This window comes from Phacochoerus africanus, chromosome 12 (genome assembly GCF_016906955.1).
Source record: "Phacochoerus africanus isolate WHEZ1 chromosome 12, ROS_Pafr_v1, whole genome shotgun sequence".
NCBI classification, from domain to species: Eukaryota; Metazoa; Chordata; class Mammalia; order Artiodactyla; family Suidae; genus Phacochoerus; species Phacochoerus africanus.
The window spans coordinates 2,262,716-2,287,118 of record NC_062555.1 but is presented as its reverse complement, the minus strand read 5'-3'; the positions used below and the strand labels follow the sequence as shown (position 1 = coordinate 2,287,118).

Here is a 24,403-nt window from a genome sequence, read left to right as displayed (position 1 = left end):
TATAAATTGGAATATCATTGCTTATAGTTCAGTGATAAAAAAGATGAAAAGATTCAAAGTTAATTCATATAGGTCAAAACTGCTGAGTAGAGCACAGAGATATCTGCAAAGTAAATCAATAGAGCCAAGTGGAAGATTTGGTTATAACATGCACTTAGGAAGAGAACTAAGTGTCTGAAAACTTTTCTTTTGGTATTGTTATTAGAGTAATTCCACATGAGTATACTGTGGGTTAAATAAACATGCTCCCAAAGATTGTCAGTTCTCTGAAAGTCATATATTTTCTAAGGAGCCAGAGGTGAGGAGAGCAATATACATATGCTCATTCACTCATTCAATCCCTCCTTCAAACATTCATTACTGTTACTTATTTTGGCCAATTTCCATATTATATAAACAATATCAACAAACACCATTATGAACATATGGGCAGTAATTTAGGTAAATAATCTTGCATATTTTCAGTGTAATTTAATAAAAAGATCTTAGGTTGAACTAGGTTGTCATTTTTAATGAAAAATGTGATGCACATTTTGCTTTTATTCATAAGACATTATTATTATTTAGACATAGAGTATTAAATATAATTTTCCTAGTAAATATTTAAACACAGTAAATAGTGGATTAGCATTTAAAATATCTTAAGGATTTCCTGTTGTGGCTCAGCGAGTTAAGAAACTGACTAGTATCTATAAGGATGCTGGTTTGATCCCTGGCCTTGCTCAGTGGGTTAAGGATCTGGTGTTGCCCTGAGCTATGTTGCAGGTTACAGGTGCAACTCAGATCTGTCATTGCTGTGGCTACAGGATAGGCCAGCAGCTGCAGGTCCAATTCAAACCATGTCCTGGGAACATCCATATGCTGTGGATGTGGCCTTAAAAAGGCACCCAATTTTTTTAAAGTATCTTAAAAAATTTATGAATAAATTCATCAAATTATTTTTTAAGTAATACTTTTCTGAATGCTGCAATCACATCCTTTTTCCTTAGATTGTGTATAATGGGATTAAACATCAGAGTCACAATGTTGTAAAACAGAGAGACCAGTTTGTCAATTCCTGCAGATTGACTGGATTTGGGCCTTAAGTAGGTAATGGTAGCAGATCAAAAAAATAAGAACACAAACAAGAGGTGAGAAGAACATGTGGATAAGGCTTTGGCCTGACCTCTGGATGTTGGAAACCTCAGAATAGTGGAAATGATTTTGCTATAAGAGGCAAGAAGCAACATGAAAGGGACAGAAACAAACAACAGAACCACTACATAGACAGTTCACACACAGAAGTGTCTCCACAGGCTAGCTTCAGAATGGAGGGGTGGTGGATGTCACAGAAAAAGTGGTTTATTTGGTTAGAATGACAGAAATGCAGAGAGTAAATCTGGCAGGTTTGCCATATCTGCACTGGGATTCCACTGATCCAGGAGCCAACAGCCAGTTGGATACACATCTTGTGGTTCATGACTAGAGGATAGTGCAGAGGATTACAAATGGCCATGTAGTGGTCATAGGCCATCATGGCCAGGAGAAAACATTCAGTGGTTCCTAGGATAAGGAGAAAGCACATTTGAGTGGAACAATCCAGCATCGAAATTCTTCTATCCTGGGTCCAAAGGTTAAGTAGAATCCTCGGGAGAGTGACAGAAACATAGCAGATTTCCAAAGAAGAAAAATTTGCCAGGAAAAATTACATGGGTTTTTGGATTGTAGTGTCAGGCCTTGTTATTATTATTATGAGGCTATTTCCAGTTAAGATAATGACAGAAATTATGTAGAACACTCCAAAAAGTAAACCTTGGAGGTTTGGAAGGTCAGAAAATCCAAGGAGTACAAATTGTATCACTGTGGACACATTGTCTTATGCGTCCATCTCTTCATATTTTTTTCCTGTGGGTATGATTTAATCAGGAAATGCCATTAATTTTCGTGGGCTATTTTTTTCTTATGTATAAATAGAATGGTATTCCTTCTTATTTTTCAATTCCCTATGAAAACCAAACCTGAAAGGTGTTCTAAAAATAAGTTGAGAGGAGACAAGATGGCAAAAGAGTAGGGGGACATGCTCGCCCTCTCCCACAGACACAACAACAACAACAACAACAAAAAACACATCTATAGGATAAACGACTCACACAGAACAGCAACCAATCACTGGCAGAAGAACCTAAACTCCAATAACAGCAAGAATCTCGTGACATTACTAGGTAAAACAAGACAAAAGAGGAAAGTGAGAGAAGGGGAATCTGAGCAGGACGGGTGCTCCCAAAAGGGAACTGTGGGTGAGAAAGGGATCCCACACCCTGGAAAGTCACCTACTTGATGGAAAGATCAACCAAACTGGAGGAATCTCCAGATGCAGAGAAGAGTGTAGCAGTAAGTCAGAGTTCTGAAAAGCAGATCAAGAACCGAACAGATCATCTGAACTACTGGCACAGCCACCAAAAATTGAGAAGCTTGAGTGGGGGCTGGGCACCGAGACCTCGGTTCCGGAGGTTAGTCCCCGGGAAAGGGCTGGGGGGTTGGAGCAGAGACTGCTTGGGAGGTCTAGGAACTGGTCTGTCAAGTTGGCCTGGGCAGAGACTGCCTGGAAGACTAGAAAGCAGAGCATTGCAAGGGGGGGGAGCAATACACTAAGGGCGGGGAAGTGGAAAGCCACATCAGAGGGAACCTGGGAGAAGAGCTGGGTCTGTGCCAGTGTTGGGGAGGAGATAGAAGAAGGGGTGACCCCCATATAATTGTCCTCTTGCCACAGTGAGCTTACTGGCCTGTCAGCTATCAGAAAGCTGTTCTTACAAGTGCATCCCCACTGCCACCCCTTATGCACGTGCCGGACCTGGGTCTGCCTGCTATCTGGGAGGGCTGGCCTCAACAATTGCCAGAAGCCTACCACCAAAGGGGCAGACCCTGCCCTGGCCTGCTTGCCCTTTGGAGGGGCTACACCCCCATGGAGCAGCACCAAACACTGCCAGCACCCGGGAAAAGGCCTGCAGCCCAGAAAAGCTAGAACAAGCTTGGCTGGGCTGTGAAAAGATCTGCCTACATTCTAGGACAGGCCTTCCAAGCCGGGCTGCCCTGGGGAAGAGCCTCTTGGGGTCTCAGTGACCCAGATAGCTGCTCCAGCCCTTGGGGGTGGTGGACTCCTGCAGAACAGCTTCCCAGAACCACCAGCCCCCTGCAAAAACCCCAAAGGCCAAAAACACCAGAGCAGGCTCTGCCAGTTGAGTGAAATCTGCTCTCATTGTGACGTGGACCTCCCAGTCTTGTCTAACTTCAGGAAGTCCTCCTGTGCTTCAGAGAGACCCTGTTGGCCCCACCCACCCTCCAGAAAAGCCACACTGCCTCAAAAAAGACTGACCAACAACTCCAGCCCTTAGGAAACATTCCATGGCAGTGACAAGGCAAACACTGCCTGGCCACAGAGAGTACAACTCCACCAGGAAAAAGAAAACAGTCAACAAGATGAAGAAGCTGAGAAACCACCCCCTTATACCAACAGGAGACCTCACCTAAAGCAGTCACAATGAAACAGATCTCTGCAGTCTGACATACCTGGAGTTCAAAAGAGAAATAGTGAAAATACTGAAGGAATTAAGAGAAGATAGGATTAGTAATGCATACACCCTCAGAAAGGAGCTAGAAAATATGAGGAGCCAAGAAAAACTAGAAAATTCATTTGCAGAGATACAAACTGAACTAAGGGCAGTAAAAACCAGAATGAACAATGCAGAAGAACAAATCAGTGATGTGGAAGATAGAATAATGGAAATCACCCAATCAGGTAAGCAGACAGAAAACCAAATGAAAAACATGAAAGCAACATGAGACCTATGAGATATTATAAAGTGGGTCAATCTATGCATAATAGGAATTCCAGAAGGAGTAGAAAAAGATAGGGGATGGAAAATGTATTTGAAGAAATTATCGCTGGAAACTTCCCAAAACTAAAGGATACTGAGATCAAGATAAAGGAATCACAGAGGGCCCCAAACAAGTTGAACCCAAATAGACCCACACCAACACACGTTATAATAAAAATGGCAAAAGTTAGTGATGGGAGCTCCCATCATGGCGCAGTGGTTAACAAATCCGACTAGGAACCATGAGGTTGCAGGTTCAGTCCCTGCCCTTGCTCAGTGGGTTAAGGATATGGCGTTGCCGAGAGCTGTGGTATAGGTTGCAGACGCGGCTCGGATCCCACATTGCTGTGGCTCTGGCGTAGGCCAGTGGCTACAGCTCCAATTCGACCCCTAGCCTAGGAACCCCCACATGCCATGGGAGTGGCCCAAAGAAATAGCAAAAAGACAAAAAAAATTAGTGATAAAGAGAGGATCCTAAAGGTAGCAAGAGAAAAGCAGAATGTTACCTACAAGGGAACCCCCATAAGGTTATCAGCTGATTTCTCTACAGAAACACTACATGCCAGGAGGGAATGGCAAGAGATATTTAAAGTGCTAAAAGGAAAAAAATATGCAATCTAGAATACTCTATCCAGCAAGAATATCATTTAAAATAGAAGGAGAAATAAAATTAAAATTGCAACAAAAAAAAAGGAAGGAAAGAATGGGAGGGAAAAAAAGAAGAAGAAGGACTAGGATTGAGGAAACCACAATCAGAGAGCACTCACTCAAATAAGCCAGCATACAGATTTAATCATGAACATGTTTCAAACAAAATAAAATTAAAAAGAAAAAAAAGAGTCATCAAAATCATAAAATGTGGGCAAGGGATGTTAGGAGATAGACACTTTTTTGTTTGTTTGTTTCTCTCCTTAATTTTAATATAGTAATGAAGTGTTTGAACCTACAGCACCATCAGGCTAAAACACACAATTATAGGAAGGGGTTAGCATACTTTAAAAAAACAGGGCAACCAAAAGCCACAACCAAACATTGCATTCACAAAAAATGAAAGGAAAAAAAAAAACTGAAGCAGATAATAACCAGAGACCATCCAACCAAAAAAAGAAAGGAAGAATGGAGAACCATAGAATCAACTGGAACACGAGGTTCAAAATGGCAATAAATAATCATCTATCAATTATCACTTGAAATGTCAATGGACTGAATGCTCCAATCAAAAGACACAGAGTGGCTGAGTGGATAAAAAGGCAAAAACCTTCAACATGCTGCCTACAAGAAACTCACCTCAGGACAAAGGATACATATAGATTGAAAGTGAAGGGGTGGGAAAAAATGTTTCATGCCGATAGACATGACAGGAAAGGAGGAGTTGCAATACTCATATCAAACAAAATACACTTTAAAGCAAAAGACATAAAGACAGACAAAGAAGGACACTACTGAATGATTAAGGGATCCATCCAAGGAGAGGATGTTACTATCGTCAATATATATGCCCCAAATACAGGAGCACCCAGATACATAAAACAAATATTAGCAGACATAAATGGAGAAAGAAATGGGAATACAATCATAGTAGGAGACTTTAATACCCCCCTCACATCAATGGACAGATCCTCTAGACAGAAAACCAATAAAGCAACAGAGATCCTAAAGGAAACAATAGAAAAATTAGACCTAATTGATATCTTCAGGACACTACATCCAAAAAAAGCAGAATACACATTCTTCTCAAATGAACATCGAATGTTCTCAAGAATCGACCACATATTGGGACACAAAGCTAACCTCAACAAATTTAGGAGCATAGAAATTATCTCAAGTATCTTCTCTGACCACAATGCCATGAAATTAGAAATCAACCATGGGAAAAGGAAAGAGAAAAAACCTACTACATGGAGGCTAAACAACATGCTACTAAAAAACCAATGGGTCAATGAGGAAATCAAGAAGGAAATTAAAAAATAGCTTGAAACAAAGGATACTGAAGACACAACCTCTCAAAATCTATGGGATGCTGTGAAAGCAGTGCTCAGAGGGAAATTTATAGCAATACAGGCCTTTCTCAAAAAAGAAGAAAGATCCCAAATTGACAACTTAACCCTCCACCTAAACAAAGTAGAAAAAGAAGAACAAAAAAGGCCTAAAGTCAGCAGAAGGAAGGAAATTATAAGGATCAAAGAAGAAATCAATAAAATAGAGACTCAAAAAACAATACAGAAAATGAATAAAACCAAGAGCTGGTTCTTTGAAAAGGTGAACACAATTGGCCAGACTCACTAAAAAGAGGAGTGAAAGAACCCAAATGACCAAAATTATAAATGAAAAAGGAGAAATCACAACAGATACAGCAGAAATACAAAAAACCATAAGAGAATACTATGAACAACTATATGGCAACAAGTTTGACAATCTGGAAGAAATGGACAATTTTCTAGAATCTTACAGCCTGCCAAAACTGAATCAAGTAGAAACAGACCAACTGAACAGACCGATCACTAGAAATGAAATTCAAGAGGTCATAAAATCACTCCCTACAAATAAAAGTCCAGGACCAGATGGCTTTACAGGCGAATTCTACCAAACATATAAAGAGGAATATGTGCCCATCCTCCTTAAAATCTTTCAAAATATTGAAGAAGAAGGAAGACTCCCAAAGACATTATATGATGCCACCATCACCCTCATTCCAAAACCAGACAGAGATACCACCAAAAAAGAAAACTATCGCCCAATATCTTTGAGGAATATAGATGCAATAATTCTCAACAAAATCTTAGCCAACCAAAGCCAACAACATATCAAAACAATCATACCATGACCAGGTAGAGTTCATCCCAGGTTCACAAGGATGGATCAACATACGCAAATCAATCAACGTCATACACCACAGTAAAAAAGAAAAGTCAAAAATCATATGATCATCTCAAGAGATGCAGAAAAAGCATTTGACAAAGTCCAACATCCATTCATGATCAAGACCCTCACCTAACTGGGTATAGAGGGAACATTCCTGAATATAATCAAAGCCACAGAAAATATAATACTCAATGGGGAAAAACTGAAAGCCTTCTCACTCAAATCTGGAACAAAACAGGGATGCCCACTCTCACCACTGCTCTTCCACATAGTTTTGGAAGTCCTAGCCATAGCAATTAGACAAACAAAAGAAGTAAAAGGCATCCATATCAGAAGAGAAGAGATAAAACTGTCACTGTATGCAGATGAAATGATACTATATATAGAAAACCCTAAGGACTCAACCCCAAAACTACTTGAACTGATTAATAAATTCAGCAAAGTAGCAGGATATAAGTCAGTTGCATTTCCGTATACCAGCAATGAAATATTAGAAATGGAATACAAAAATACGATACCTTTTAAAATTGCACCTCACAAAATCAAATACCTGGGAATACACCTGACCAAGGAGGTAAAGGACCTCTATGCCGAGAACTATAAAACTTTAATCAAAGACATCAAAGAAGATGTAAAGAAATGGAAAGATAGTCCATGTTCCTGGATTGGGAAAATCAATATTGCAAAAATGGCCATACTACCCAAAGCAATCTACAGATTCCATGCAATCCCTATCAAATTACCCAGGACATTTTTCACAGAACTAGAACAAACAATCCAAACATTTATATGGAACCACAAAAGATCCAGAATCGCCAAAGCAATCCTGAGAAACAGAAACCAAGCAGGAGGCATAACTCTCCCAGACTTCAAGAAATACTACAAAGCCACAGTCATCAAAACAGCATGGTACTCGTATCAAAACAGACAGACAGACCAATGGAACAGAATAAAGAACCTGGAAATAAACCCTGACACCTATGGTCAATTAATCTTTGACAAGGGTGGCAAGAACATCAAATGGAAAAAGAAAGTCTATTCAGCAAGCATTGCTGGGAAACCTGGACAGCTGCATGCAAAGCAATGAAACTAGAACACACCCTCACACCATGCACAAAAATAAACTCCAAATGGCTGAAAGACTTAAATATACGACAGGACACCATCAAACTCCTAGAAGAGAACATAGGCAAAACACTCTCTGACATCAACATCATGATTATTTTCTCAGGTCAGTCTCCCAAAGCAATAGAAATAAGAGCAAAAATAAACACATGGGACCTAATCAAACTGAAAAGCTTTTGCAGCAAAGGAAAACAAAAAGAAAACAGAAAGACAACTTACAGAATGGGAGGAAATAGTTTCAAATGATGCAACTGACAAGGGCTTAATCTCTAGAATATATAAACAACTTATACAAGCCAACAGCAAAAAAGCCAATCAATCAATGGAAAAATGGGCAAAAGACCTGAATAGACTGTTCTCCAAAGAAGATATACAGATGGCCAACAAACACATGAAAAATGCCCAACATCGCTGGTTATAAGAGAAATGCAAATCCAACCTACCATGAGATACCACCTCACACCAGTCAGAATGGCCATCATTAATAAATCCACAATTAACAAGTGCTGGAGGGGCTGTGGAGAAAAGGGAACCCTCCTGCACTGTTGGTGGGAATGGAAACTGGTACAGCCCCTATGGAGAACAGTTTGGAGATAGCTTAGAAATCTATACATAGAACTTCCATATGACCCCGCAATCCCACTCTTGGGCATCTATCCGGACAAAACTCTACTTAAAAGAGACACGTGCACCCGCATGTTCATTGCAGCACTACTCACAATAGCCAGGACATGGAAACAACCCAAATGTCCATCGACAGATGATTGGATTCAGAAGAGGTGGTATATATACACAATGGACTACTACTCAGCCATAAAAAAGAATGACATAATGCCATTTGCAGCAACATGGATGGAACTAGGGACTCTCATGCTGAGTGAAATGAGTCAGAAAGACAAACATGATATCTATTATAACTGGAATCTAATATCCAGCACAAATGAACATCTCCACAGAAAAGAAAATCATGGACTTGGAGAAGAGACTTGTGGCTGCCCAATGGGAAAGGAAGGGAGTTGGAGGGATTTTGAGCTTGGGCTTATCAGATGCTACAACTTAGAATAGATTTACAAGGAGATCCTGCTGAGTAGCATTGAGAACTATGTCTAGATACTCATATTGCAACTGAACAAAGGCTGGGGGAAATAATGTGTACATGTAAGAATAACTTGATTTCCATGCTGTACAGCAGGAAGAAATTTTAAAAAATATGTTGAAGTGTATTTTTAATATTAAATCTGTCTGTATGGAAAAAAACATAATCCTTTTAGTCTGTCATTTCAGCTATACATTATCATATTTCTTTGTTTCTTAAGCTACATGATTGCAATTTTTTCTATTCCTCCGAACAATTTTATTTAAAAAATTGCTAAACTGACCACTCAAATCATGTGAGGATATTTAATTTTTAAAACTGTGTATTTCAATGTAAGTTCTATGAAATCAGCAGTCCTAATTTTCCTAAGATTTTTCACCACAGAGAAAAGGAACGTAAACTTGTTCTTTCTGTCCAGGAACACTCAACACGTAAGAGGCAGGTTCATCTACCACTTAAGTTCAAAAAATCAATTCTAGGACTTCCTATTGTGGTGCAGCAGAAACAAATCTGACTAGGAGCCCTGAGGTTTTGTGTTCGATCCCTGGCCTCACTCATTGGGTTAAGGATTGGGTGTTGCTCTGAGCTCTGTTGTAGGTTGCAGACAAGGCTTGGATCTGGCATTGCTGTGGCTGTGGTGTAGGCCAGTGGCTACAGCTCCAAATAAACCCCTAGCCTGGGAACCCCCATATGCTGCAGATGCAGCCCCCCCAAAAAAAGACAAAAAAAGCAATGCTAACTATAATGTATACCCTTCACTCACTTATTGTAAGAGAAACTTCCACACAACTCATCTCTGATATCTTCCTCATTTACCCATGTCCTCAATAGTTGCTATTGTTCTGCTTACCACATTTCTCTCATTCTTCTTTTTTTTTCTCACACCTGCCTGTGTTAGTTCAAGCATGTGAATGTGCTGGGTTGAGATTACTCATGCCTTTTTCTTTTCTTTTCTTTTTAAGGCCACATGTGTGGCATATGGAAGTTTATGGGCTCAGGGTGAAACCAGAGCTGCATCTCCACTGGATCTGAGCCACATCTATGATCTATGCTACAGCTTTCAGTTTTGTGGAATCCTAAACCCATTGAGCAATGTCAGGGATGGAATGCTCATCCTAACAGAGACAACTCTGTGTCCTTAACCAACCGAGCCATAATGGGAACTCTGAGAGATTACTCATCTTTAGTAAGTATCTTTTCCTTTGTTATGGCCATCTTTTAAGCTTCTTTCTATATTCTCATCTCTCTGTGCAGTGTATATTTGTTTTACAAAAAGTGATTGACTCACACCTTGAATAAATTAAAATGATTCAATTTGTTTTCTTCTTTAGAATAATCCATAAATCGTAAGTATTAATTCTTACCCACAATTCAGACTGACTTTATCCTCCCTCCTGGTATAGTTCAAGCATGCCTTCAGTGGTGTGTGTGTGGTTATGTGTGTGTGTTTAGAAATTATACTTTTTTTTGATTCATTCTGAGAGAAGTAGCAAATTATTTCATTGTTTTCAACATGTACATAATTTTCATAGTATGTGTTAACTGATTTGAGAGTTTACAGAGACTAAATACTTGCAAAAATGAGACACATATATCCATATTCTACAGGTATTAGGGAGGACAAAACTCAACATTTCAGCTATAAAAATGTAGACACATATGGGGCAGAAGCAACAATTGATCTAAAACTTGTGAATGCTGAGGATTTCCTGTGAGTTAGAAAAGGAAATTTAAATAGTAATTTCTTTTACCACCTACAATATTCCAGACTCCATATTAATGTACAGAAAGTATTTAAACATCACCCATTGTATACAATTCTCCCAAAGAAAATGGGAAATGTAAAAATACAATAACTGTGTCTTTAAAATGGTCAAAAACTAATGGTTAAGAGGTGATAGTACTAATACTATAATATTAAGAAATGATATCATTTGTCAAAGATTATACAATGCTTTTTTTTTGCTATCTCATCCTGATGCATTTGTCCATGTCTTATTCACTTATTTAATTCAATGTAGAATGTAGTACTTGTATATTGATTCAAACTGCCTGTTGAATGAATTGCAAGTCATTTGGGACCAGCATGCATTGCAAATCTACATGTAGTGGGCTAAACATTGCCTTCAGAGATTGCCACCTGCTTTATATATTTTTTATTATATGTACACTCTAAGTAAGGTCTTTTATAATTTTTTTATCTAAATTATTCCCTACTGTTCAAGTAGGGTAGTATATTTTAAAAACATAATGAAACTCAATACAAAAAATAGCCAGAAAAAATTAAGAAAAACAGAACTTGCAATCAGATTAGCAATGGGATCCTGCTGTGTAGCACTGTGAACACTGGTCACTTATGATGAACACATAATGTGAGAAAAAAGAATGTATACATGCAAGTGTAACTGAGTCAACATGCTGTACAGTAGAAAAAATATGTAAATAAATGATAAAAAAAGAAAAAAGAGAACTAGAAATGAGAAAAAAATATATAGTGTCCATATTTACTGAAACCCTTTTAGCCTTAAGTTTTTATTTGTCAAATGGAACAAGATTTTATGAACATCAAATGAAATTAGCAATTCAAAACTGTATGTAATATAAGAAATATTAAAATTATTCAAACCCTACACAAATTATACTTAATCTTCATTTCTCAAATCGCCAAAATTTTTTGTTTCCTCAAATCTTCAAATTTCTTCTTTCAAATTTCTCCCTTCAAATTTATGGATTTCTGACTTCTGGAAACCTTTACAGACTTCTGTTTGTACAACTCAGAAAGAAAACCACTAAATAATTAATCTTATGCTGTTACTCACTTTTGTTTTTACTCATATAATTGATGTTTATTTTTCTGTTCTTTCTAGTATAGCAGTGATTTTCTTTGGTGTGAAGATTATGAAAACATGTATACCATCTATCATCAAAATGCATATATTACAATTTAGAACAAGTTTATAAGATCAAATTGAAGATATGGAATAAAAATCTAAAATTGGTGAAAACTTCAGAAGCCTATTTCCTTTAGGATAATTCTCTAAAGTTATAAATTAAAACATATCATTATCCCTTTAGTGTTTTCAGATTTATGTACCATAGAACTTAACTTTAACAAAGGATGCCTTTGATGTTTAGTAGGATGTAATCCCTTTTTAAAAAATTCACTTATTATGTTCCTATTTAGTTATCTACAATAAATTTTAGGGGCTATCCCCAGGTTTAATACATGAAAATTATTTAAATATTTGCTTAACATATAATAATCACTATAAATGTTAGCACTTAAGGAGATTATGATGAATATGAAGAGGTCCTTAATCTACACTGGCTTGTTAGAGTACCAAGTACTTTGTATTTTTTCATTACATAGTATAATGATATGAATCAGGAAAATAAAAAGCTATCTGAATGAGGGTTTTGAAATTAAGCAACAATAGTAACAAGAAAGGATTCCTTTTTAAATTTTCAGAAAGGATTTATAGTATTTCTATAAAACTGGATTGTGATGATCATTGTACAACTGCAAATGTAATAAATTCATTGAGCAATATAAAATAAAAATAAATTTTCAGAAAGGAATGTTCTTTTGCTGATGCTACATATAAACAGATTCATTTAAAACTAAATTTGATATTGGACAAAAATCTTGATTACCTTTTTGCATCAAATTTAAATATAATGCTTACCTTTATGAATTGAATTAAAAGAGAGAAAATGAGAATTTTTCTTTTGGCAGTTAGCTAATTCAATTTTATTTGAAAGAGAGGATAGCCATCATCTATAATATGTTCCACTGTCATAACATAGTGCTCTTTAAATAGGAAATATTCTCTCTCAAGATCACTGCCTTCCCCAGGTCATTTCTTAATTGAACTAAAACTTTCTGCCTGCCACTCAGGGAGTTTGGCACAACAACCAAAATCATACCTGTCCATACCATCCATTACCTAAATTATTTACCCCTTTTCCTGTATTTTGTGATTATTAAAAAATAGAAGCCTTATAAAACCAGTAATTTATGATTACACATTACCTGCAACATACGCCAAGATGTTCTAAAAAAAACGCAGTGTCTCAGTTAATGTCATAAATTAAAAGAAGCTATTTCTCTGTCATTATAAATTCAGAAGTAGGGAGTTCTTTTGTGAGTTAAGGATCAGGCATTGTAACTGAAAGGTTTCAGCTTGCTACTGTGGCAGTGTTTTGATCCCCAGCTTGAGAACATCTGGATGCACTGGGCATAGCTCCCACCTCCAAAAAAATTCAGAATTAGGAAACCTAAGGATCTTGGAGAGCCATGTTTCTTACATCTTGCTGCTTCCCCATTCTTAGATATGACTTCTGCACCTTCCAAGAAGGAAAAGGTGAAGCAGAGGACAGAACCCATGCTGACATATACATTCATCTCATTAACTAGAATTGAGTCATCTCCTCACATTCAACTGGAAAGGAGGCTGGGAAATGAATATTTCAAACATCCAAAATGTATAGTAAATTGGTTTAGGGATAGAAGATTTACCCTGGTATATCATGAGCATGTCTACAACAACGTGTACATAGTTTTATGTGAATCTCTGTATTACTTGTCTCTTGCTGTTGTAATAAATTACCACAAATGAGTGGCATAGGAGATAACACATTTATTACCTCAGAGTTTTATTTATCATGGGTCCAAAACGTGTCTCACCAAGCCATAATTAAAGTGTCAGCAGGGCTGAATTTCTTCTTCTATGCTTTAGTAGGGATTCACTTCTTCTTGTTCAGTTAGATTGTTGGCAGAGCTTACTTCCTTGAGGCCATGTATCTGAAGAATTTTTCCTTGCAGGCTGCCAGCTAAATGTCATTTTCAATTTTAAGAGACCATGGCATTCCTTGGCTCATGACCCCAAGTGTCTTTGGCACCAGATCTCCTTATCCCTGATTGGTTTTTCATAACATATTTTTGGAAAACACCTTTATTTCTTTATTTTCCTCTTTTAGGACTTGTGTGGTTAGATGGGAACTACTCAGATAATCTCCCCATCTCAACAGTTTTTGACATTAATCCTATTGACGAAGCCTATTTCTTCAAGTAGGGTAGCATATTTATAATTTCCAAGGGTTTGGGTTTATCTCTCAGGGGCCATTATTCTATCATTATTATTTTTTTAATTTAATTTTACTTTAACTTTTTAAATTTTATGGCTGCACTCAGAGCAGTTGGAAGTTCTCATTCCATGGATTGAATCCAAGCTGAAACAGAGAACTATGTCATAGCTATGACAACACTGGATCCTTTAATTCACTGTGCTGGGCCAGGGATAGAACCTGTGCCTCAGCAGTGACTTGAGCCCCTGCACTTGGAATCTTAACCCTCCATGCTACAGTGGCAGCTCAAAACATTATTCTCTTTATCTTAACCTCCTAGTGAAATAGGAAGTTTGGTTTGTGTGCCATAAATTAAATAGGACCCCTAACTGACTTAAGTTATTCAGTGATAATAATATCACATCCTAGGATAAAGGTGATCAAGTGACTTAGGATTCAGACTCCACTTCTTTTATGTTAGTTTACTTTATTTTACACATAAAGCTTACAGGTCATATTTCTGTAGGGAAGCACCAAGGATACATTCCCTAAGACTTTTCTAAGTCCTTGAGACATTTCCTTGTGTCCATCTTACCAGGTCACTAATTTAGATGTGTGTTTGGACGGATATAACTAATGTATTTAGATCAGTATCATACCTTTAACTCCTCACTTGCCATTCTCATGGCACAATTATAGATGCTGCCCTCAGTAGGAAAGGGCATTTAGTGACAAGACAACTGACAGACTCTGTTGTCTAAGAAACTTTACCATCCTCATATTTAATCCTAACAAAATTTGTGTTTGGCCATTTGGTAAAGATATGGACAATTTCAATTCATGAGAGAAAAATGATAACCCAGTAACAAACAAAAAAACACAGTTGAATTGTAAAATCTGCAGTCACCTCGCTTTACTGAGAGTTACTCAGCTTCATGATTCTTGTTTGCCATAGGATTGCTCTTGTAGGGTTTTTTGTTTGTTTGTTTGTTTTTTGTCTTTTGTTGTTGTTGTTATTGTTGTTGTTGTTGCTATTTCTTGGGCTGCTCCCGTGGCATATGGAAGTTCCCAGGCTAGGGGTTGAATCGGAGCTGTAGCCACCAGCCTACGCCAGAGCCACAGCAACACGGGATCTGAGCCGCGTCTGCAACCTTCACCACAGCTCATGGCAACGCCGGATCGTTAACCCAATGAGCAAGGGCAGGTACCCAACCCACAACCTCATGGTTCCTAGTCGGATTCGTTAACCACTGCGCCACGACAGGAACTCCTGCTATTGTAGGTTTAAGATGATACTTGATCCTTGGATTTGCATGAAAAGAAATCCTATATAAAGGCCTAAAAATTTTGCCATTTAAATGTGAAGTGAAAGGACTCCAGATTAAGATGGCAGAATAGAAGGACTGGAGCTCAAATTCCCTCCTAAAAACAAAAAAATTCACAACTAAAGCCTGAGCAATCTTCACCCAAATGGACCGGAAACCTTAAAAAAAATATCCTACTCCAGAAGAAAAAGAGGAGGACACATCAAGATGTAGGAGGGGCGATTTCATGATATAAACAACCTCATACATCCACAGTGTGAAGCTCCACAGACTGGAAACTAACTGGTTCACAGAGACTCACCTACAGGAGTGAGAGTTCTGAGCCCCAAATCAAACACACATGTGTGGGGATCTGGCACAGGGAGAAAGAGCTCCGGGGCATCTGGCATTGAAGGCCAGTGAGGCTTATGCACAGGAGCTCCAAAGGAATGGTGGAAATGGAAACCCCATTCTTAAAAGGCGTACACATACTTTCACATGCACTGGGTCCCAGGGCAGAGTGAGGTATCCATAGAAATCTGGGTGAAACCTGACTGCAGTACTTGGAGGACATCCTGGGAAAACAGGGGTGAATGGGGCTTGTTGTGAGGGAAGGACATTGAAAGCAAAGCTCTTAGGAATATTCAGCAGCCATGCCTTTCTCTGGAGGTGGCCATTTTAGGAAAATCTGGCCCCACCCATCAGTCAGCTGCTGAGAAGCTCCAGGGCAAACAACAATCCAGGTGGGATCACAGCCCCACCCCTCAGTAAGGAGGCTACCTAAAGACCCCTCAGGCATATAGCTGCCTCTAATCTCATCCAGAGACTAAGCCCCTCCCACTAGAGGGATTAGAAGCAGCTCCTCCTACCGGGGGGCAGGCATCAGTCCCTCCCATCAAGAAGCCTACACCAAGCCCCCATACCAACTTCAGCCACAAGGGGGCATACATCAGAAGTAAGAGAGGCTACAACTCTATTATCTGTAAAAAGGTCACCACACCAAAAGCCTCTAAAAATGACAAGACGGAGAACTATAACTCAGATGAGGGAGAAAGGAAAAACCCCAGAAAAACAGCTAAGTGAGGAGGATATTCTTAGCCTCCAGGTAAAAGACTTTAGACTGTTGATGCTGAAGATGATGCAAGACATTGGAAATAAACTGGAGGCAAAGATGGATAACTTACAGGAAACACTGACCAAAGAGATACAAGATATAAAACTTAAAGAAGAAGTTTATTTTGTATGCAAAATACAATAACTGAAAAAAAAATACACTAGAAGCAGCTGACAGCAAAATACAGGAGGCAGAAGAACAAATAAGTGAGGTGGAGGACAGATTAGTGGAAATAATGGATGCATAACAGAAAAGAGAAAAAAGATTGAAAACAAATGAAGAGAGTCTCAGAGAACTCTGGGACAAAGTTAAATGCACCAACATCAGTATAATAGGGGTGCAAGAAGGAGAAGAGAGAGAGAAGGGGACAGAAAAAATATTCCAAGAGATAATAGCTGAAAACTTCCCTCACATGGGAAAGGAACTACCCATTCAAATACAGGAAGCACACGAGTACCATATAAAATAAATCCAAGGAGGAATACCCCGAGACACATACTAATCAAACTGACCAAAATTAAATACAAAGAGAAAATCTTGAAAGCAGCTAAGCTAAGGAAAAGCAACAAGTAACATTCAAGGGAACGCCAATAAGGTTATTGGCAGATTTTTCAACAAAAACTCTGCAGACCAGAAGGGAGTGGCATGACATACTTAACGTGATTAAAGGAAAAAACCTCCAACCAATATTACTCTACCCAGCAAGGATCTCATTCAGATTTGAAGGAGAAATCAAAACCTTTGCAGATAAGCAAAAGTTGAGAGAATTCAGCAACACTAAACCAGCCTTACAAGAAATACTAAAGGAACTTCTATAGGCAGAAAAGAACAAGAGAAGAAGGAAAGAAAAAAGAGCAGCAAAAGCAAATCCAAAGCAATTAATAAAATGGCAATAAGAACATACATATCAATAATTACCTTAAATGGTCATGGACTAAATGCCCCAACCAAAAGACACAGACTGGCTGAATGGATACAAAAATGACCCATATATATGCTGTCTTCAAGATACCCAGTTCACTTCTAGGGACACATAGAAATTGAAATTGAGAGGATGGAAGAAAATATTTCATGCAAATGGGGATCAAATAAAGCTGGAGTAGCAATACTCATATCAGACAAAATATACTTAAAATGAAGAATATTTTCAGGGACAAAGAAGGGCATTACATAATGATCAATGGATCAATCCAAGAAGATGATCTAACAATTTTAAATAAATATGCACCCAACACAGGTTCACCACCATACATAAGGCAACTGCTAACAACCTTAAAAGGAGAAATCGACAATAACATAATCATAGTGGGGGACTTTAACACCCCACTTACAGCAATGGACAGATCAACCAGACAGAAAATCAATAAGGAAACACAGGCCCTGAATGAAGCATTAAACCAGATGGACTTAATAGATATTTATAGGCCATTCCATCCAAAAGCAAAAGAATACACATTCTTGTCAAGTGCACATGGAACATTCTCTAAGATTGACCATATCCTGGGCTACAAATCCAACCTCAGTAACTTTAAGAAAATTGAAATCATATCAAGCATCTTTTCCGACCACAATGCTATATGACTGGAAATCAACAAGAAAAAAACTGCAAAAAACACAAACACATGGAGACTCAACAACATGCTACTAAACAACGAATGGATTACTGAAGAAATCAGAGGAAATTAAAAAATACCTGGCAATAAATGACAATGAAGATACAACACTCCAAAACTTATGGGATGCAGCAAAAGCCGTTCTAAGAGGAAAGTTAATAGCAATACAAGCCCACCTCAGGAAACAAGAAAAAGCCCAAATAAACAAGCTAACATTACTTCTAAAGCAGCTCGAGAGAGAACAGACAAGACCTAAAGTTCGTAGAAGGAAATAAACCATAAAGATCAGAGGAGAAATCAATGAAATGGATACAAAGAAAACCATAGAAAAGATCAATGAAATGAAAAGCTGGTTCTTTGAAAAGATCAACAAAATTGATAAACCCTTAGCCAGACTTTTCAAGCAAAAAAGAGTGAGGACTCAAATCAATAAAATTAGAAACAAAGAAGGAGAAGTAACAACAGACATCACAGAAATACAAAGGATCATAAAAGACTACTATATGAAATTATATGCCAATAAAATGGAAAACCTAGAAGAAATGGACAAATTCTTAGAAAAGTACAATCTTCCAAGACTAAACCAAGATGAAATAGAAAGGATGAATGGACCCATCACAAGAACTGAAATTGAAACTGTGATTAAAAAACTTCCAACAAACAAAAGTCCAGGACCAGATGGCTTCTCAGGTGAATTCTATCTAACATTTAGAGAAGAGCTAACACCTCTCCTTCTGACACTATTCCAAAAAAATTGCAGAGGAAGGGATACTCCCAAACTCATTCTATGAGGCCACCATCACCCTGGTACCAAAACGAGACAACAATTCCACCAAAAAAAGAAAATTACAGGTCAATATCACTGATGAACATTGATGCAAAAATCCTCAACAAAATAGTAGCAAACTGCATCCAACAATACATTAAAAGGATTTTACATCATGATCAAGTGGGATTTATCCCAGGGATGCAAGAGTGCTTCAATATCCGCAAATCCATCAGTGTGATACACCACATTTACAAACTGAAAAATAAAAACCATATGATCCTCTTAATAGATGCGGAAAAATCCTTTGACAAAATCCAACACCCATTTCTGATAAAAATCCTTCAGAAAGTGGGCATAGAGGGAACCTACCTGAAAATAATAAAGGCCATATATGACAAACCCACAGCTAACATCATTCTCTATGGTGAAACACTGAAAGAATTCCCACTGAGATCAAGAACAAGACAAGGATGTCTGCTCTCACCACTACTCTTCAACATAGTTCTGGAAGTCCTAGCCACAGCAACCAGAGAAGTAAAAGAAATCAAAGGAATCCAAATTGGAAAGAAGAAGTAAAACTATCCCTATTTGCAGATGATATGATACTATACCTAGAGAATCCTAAAGACTCTACCAGAAAACTGTTAGAGCTCATCCAAGAATTTGGCAAAGTCACGGGATACAAAATTAATATGCAGAAATTGATAGCATTTCTATACACTAACAATGAAATAGTAGAAAAGGAAATCAGGGAAGCAATACTGTTTACCATCACATCCAAAAGAATAAAATACCTAGGAGTAAACCTACCTAAAGAAACAAAAGACCTGTACTCTGAAAACTATAAGACACTGATGAAAGAAATCAAAGATGACACAAATAGATGGAAAGATATACCATGCTCTTGGATTGGAAGGGTCAATATTATCAAAGAGAATATACTACCCAAGGCAATCTACAGTTTCAATGCAATCCCTATCAAATTACCAAGGACATTTTTCACAGAACTCGAACAAAATAGTTCAAAGTTTGTTTTGAAGCACAAAAGACCCAGAATAGCCAAAGACCTCCTGAAAAAGAAAAATGGAGCTGAAGGAATCAGGCTCCCGGACTTCAGACTATGCTACAAAGCAACAATCATCAACACCTTATAGTACTGGAAAAAAGACAGAAATATAGATCAGTGGAACAGGATAGAAAGCCCAGAATTAAACCCACACACCTAAAGTCAACTCATCTATGACAAAGGAGGCAAGAATATACAATAGAGAAATGACAGCTTTTTCAATAAGTGGCGCTAGGAAAACTGGGCAGCCACATGGAAAAGAATGAAATTAGAACACTCCCTAACACCAAACACAAAAATAAACTCCAAATGGATTAAAGACCTAGATTGAAGACCAGACACTATAAAACTCCTAGAGGAAAACATAGGCCAAACACTCTCTGACGTAAAGACAGCAACATCTTCTCAGATCCACCTCTCAGAGTATTGACAACAAAAACAAAAATAAACAAATGGGACCTAATCAAACTTAAAAGTTTCTGCACAGCAAAGGAAACCCTAAACAACACAAAAAGACACCCCACAGAATGGGAGAAAATCTTTGCAAGTGAATCAACTGACAAGGAGTTCTTCTCCAAAATTTATAAACAACTTCTTCAGCTACATACCCAAAAAAAGAAAGCAACTCCATCCGAAAATGGGCAGAAGGTCTAAACAGACAGTTCTCCAAAGAAGACATATGAATAGCCAAAAAATACATGAAAAGATGTTCAACATAACTCAGCATTAGACAAATGCAAATCAAAACCACGATGAAGTACCACCTTACACCAGCCAGAATGGCCATCATCCAAAAGTCTACAAACATTAAGTGCTGGGAGGGTGTGGAGAAAAAGGAACCCTAGGGCACTGTTGGTGGGATTGTACATTGGTACAACCACTCTGTAATGAAGTATGGAGATTCCTCAGAAAACTATACATAGAACTATCATTTGATTCAGCAATCCCACTCCTGGGCATCTATCCAGAGAAAACCATGACTCGCAAAGACACATGTACTCCAATGTTCATTGCACAGTATTTGCAATAGCCAAGACATGGAAACAATGTAAATGTGCATCAACAGAGGAGTGGATCCAGAAGATGTGGTACATATACACAATGGAATATTACTCAGCCATTAAAAACAACGAAATACCAGCATTTTTTGCAATATGGATGGACCTAGAAATTATCATGCTAAGTGAAGTCATCCATACAAGAGAGACACCAACCTCAAATGCTTTCAATGACATGTGGAATCTGAAAAAAGGACAGACTGAACTTCTTTGCAGAACAGATGCTGATTCACAGGCATTGAAAAACTTATGGTCTCTGGAGGAGACAGTTTGGGGGGTTGGGGGATGTGCTTGGGCTGTGGGAAGGAAATCCTGTGAAATCAGATTGTTATTATCATTATGCAACTACAGATGTGACAAATTCATTTGAGTAATAAAAAAAAGAAAGTTATTGGCAAATTTAAATAGTTGAATTTAAGGCCACTGTTGCCACTGGCCTAGTTACCACCACACCACGGAAGAGTTGCAGCTGCTACAGCCAGCTCTAGTAACTGTCACAGAAACCATGAGCAGCAAAGCTGAGACCCAGCAGCTGCCTGCCATGCTCTTACCACCCCAGGCCCTCCCCCCAGGGAGAGGCAGCCGGGCCTGGGTGGCCTCACATCAGTGGTGTCTGCTGGCAGGGACAAGAAAGTCATCACAACAAAGATTCAATGTAAGAAACAAATATGCTTTCATTAACAGGAATGACACCAAGGAAGATGTATTTGTACCCCAGACTGCCTTAAAGAAGAATAACCCCAGGAAGTAACTTGGCAGTGTAGGAGACAGAGAGACTGTGGAGTTTGATGTTGTTGAAGGAGATAAGGGTACAGAGACAGCAAATGTACAGGCCCTGGAGGAGTTCTAGAACAAGTCAGTAAATAATGCAGCAAAGTGTAACCATTATAGATTCTATCCACATCCCAGGTGTCCTTCACGCAATTACCAGAAGAATTGCCAGAATTGTGAGAGTGGGGGAAAGAGGGGATCAGAGTCCTCCCAAAAGCCAGGCTCAACAGCACTGGCCCTACTGGCCCTACTGGCCCTAATGTAAGTGAATTTTCCCAGCTTATGACATGAAGTGACTGGATGTGCATTAACCACAGTATTCCAACCTTCCTGTGTGGGGAGAAGTGATGGAGGTTGCTGACAACCAGGGTGCAGGAGAACAAGGGAGAGAGAGGGACAGAATATATATCAGGGTTATCAACCATGATTCTGCATGGGCCCTTCAAGCCACAACCAAGAGAGGATGGAAATGAAGAAGGTAAGGAAAATCAAGGAGAAGAGAGCCAGGGTCAGAAGTCTCCTCAACTGTGGTACTGCCACAACTTCAATTACCAGCATAGATGCCCAGAAAACCCTAAACCACAAGATCACAAAAAGACAAAAAAGATGAACCACCAGCTGAATGTTCCTCTACTCTCAAGGCTGAGCAGGGTGGAGAAGAGTAAATGCCATCTTACCATCTCTATCATCATCCAGTTTAGCCATCCAACAAGAAGAAATGAATATGAAATTCCAGCAATAAGAAATGAACAAAAGATTGGAGCCAAAGACCTTAAGTGCTTACTTTTTGCCTGTTGACCAGATAACTAGAACTATATACATTATCTTTGCAGCATGTTTTTTTTTTTTTTATTTTTACCTAAAGATGTCTCTTTTTGGTAAAGATGAATATGTTTGTGTGTGTATTTGTTTAAGGTCTAGTTTTTCTCAATATGCATTTAAAGGATTATAAATTGTTTCATATCTGGTCAAATTGAGATTTTTAAGAACCTCATGTTTAATTTGTAATAAAAGTTTTTCAAAAAAGTCAACAAACTGACAGCCCCTGTTAATAAAGTTCTTAAATAATTGTCAATAAATAAATAAATAAATAATAAACAATAAGTTTTTCACACAACCATCAAATGAAATAAATTACTTCCAAAGAAACAGCATTGTGAAAGGGAATCTAAAATTTTAAGGTATTTAAAAAATTCATTGGACTAATACTTTTCTGATTAAAGACATACTACAAAATTTGACTACACATATAACTAACTGTCCTTGTCCCTATCCAAGGGAACTTAGAGCCCTAAGTTCATTAGTTAAATAAAACAGAAATTGTCCTGTGTCTCTGAGTAAAAACTCAACTGCAGCAAAAAACCTCAATTAAAAGAACAAAAGAATCAAGTCTTTGTTTACCTTGAAGGACTTCTGGAAGAGAGAACTGTGAGTAGTGTTAATTTCAGAATACTGTATATTAATTTCCATTGTTCTCCTCTAGGTACAATGAAAAGACACATATATAGGACCAAATGATAGTACAAATCTCATCTCCAACCTTATGGGTGGATTTAGTGCATTTAAAAAAAGCAGGAAACCATATTTTACTAATCACTAAAATGAATACTTATTTATTTATTTATATCTATCTTTTATTTTTAGGGCTTCACCTGTGGCATATGGAAGTACCCAGGCTAAGGGACAAACTGGAGATGTATCTGCTGACCTACACCACAGTAATAGCAATGCTGGATCCTAAAACCCCTGAGCAAGGCCAGCAGTAGAATGCATGTCCTCATGGATAATGGTCAGGTTCATTACCGCTGAGCTGCAATGGGAACTCAGAGGTGGATATTTTAGTATGAAAATACATTGAAAAATTCTTAGTTTTTGGACTTTCTCCCACTTCTTCCCTCCTTCTTTTCCTCTCTTCTTCCCTTCCTCCTTTCCCCCACCCACTCTCTTCTTTCTGTTGCTTACATTTCATTGGGTCTCTCATTCTCATATTGCTTAAATATCATTTGATAAAATAAACTGTTGACAGCCTTGGTGCTTGATATGGTGAATAATGTTCTCCATGTTGCAGAACATATTAATTTCATTAAGATTTTTTTGGAAATTAAATATATAATAATTTAACACAAGTAGAAACTGTCCATCAGAGGTTGAAGCATGTAGGGGAATTAGAATAGGAATTGTGTAAACAACATGCTATTAAAAAACCAATGGGTCAATGAGGAAATCAAGAAGGAAATTAAAAACTACCTTGAAACAAATGATAATGAAGACACAACCGCTCAAAATCTATGGGATGCTGCGAAAGCAGTGCTCAGAGGGAAATTTATAGCAATACAGGCCTTTCTCAAAAAAGAAGAAAGATCCCAAATTGACAACTTAACCCTCCACCTAAACAAACTAGAAAAAGAAGAACAAAAAAGTCCTAAAGTCAGCAGAAGGAAGGAAATTATAAAGATCAAAGAAGAAATCAATAAAATAGAGACTCAAAAAACAATAGAGAAAATTAATAAAACCAAGAGCCGGTTCTTTGAAAAGGTGAACAAAATTGACAAACCCCTGGCCAGACTCTCTAAAAAGAGGAGAGAAAGAAACCAAATAACCAAAATTATAAATGAAAAAGGAGAAATCACAACGGATACTGCAGAAATACAAAAAACCATAAGAGAATACTATGAACAACTATACGGCAACAAGTTTGACAATC

General features: G+C 38.0%; 2 pseudogenes; one reads left to right on the top strand and one right to left on the bottom strand.

Moving 5' to 3' along the window:
* Positions 1-935: 935 nt before the first annotated feature.
* LOC125112986 (olfactory receptor 10AG1-like) lies at positions 936-3,236 on the bottom strand (annotated as a pseudogene).
* An 18,197-nt stretch (positions 3,237-21,433) lies between these two features.
* On the top strand, positions 21,434-22,364 carry LOC125112985 (Y-box-binding protein 1-like; annotated as a pseudogene).
* The last annotated feature ends 2,039 nt before the right edge of the window (positions 22,365-24,403 follow it).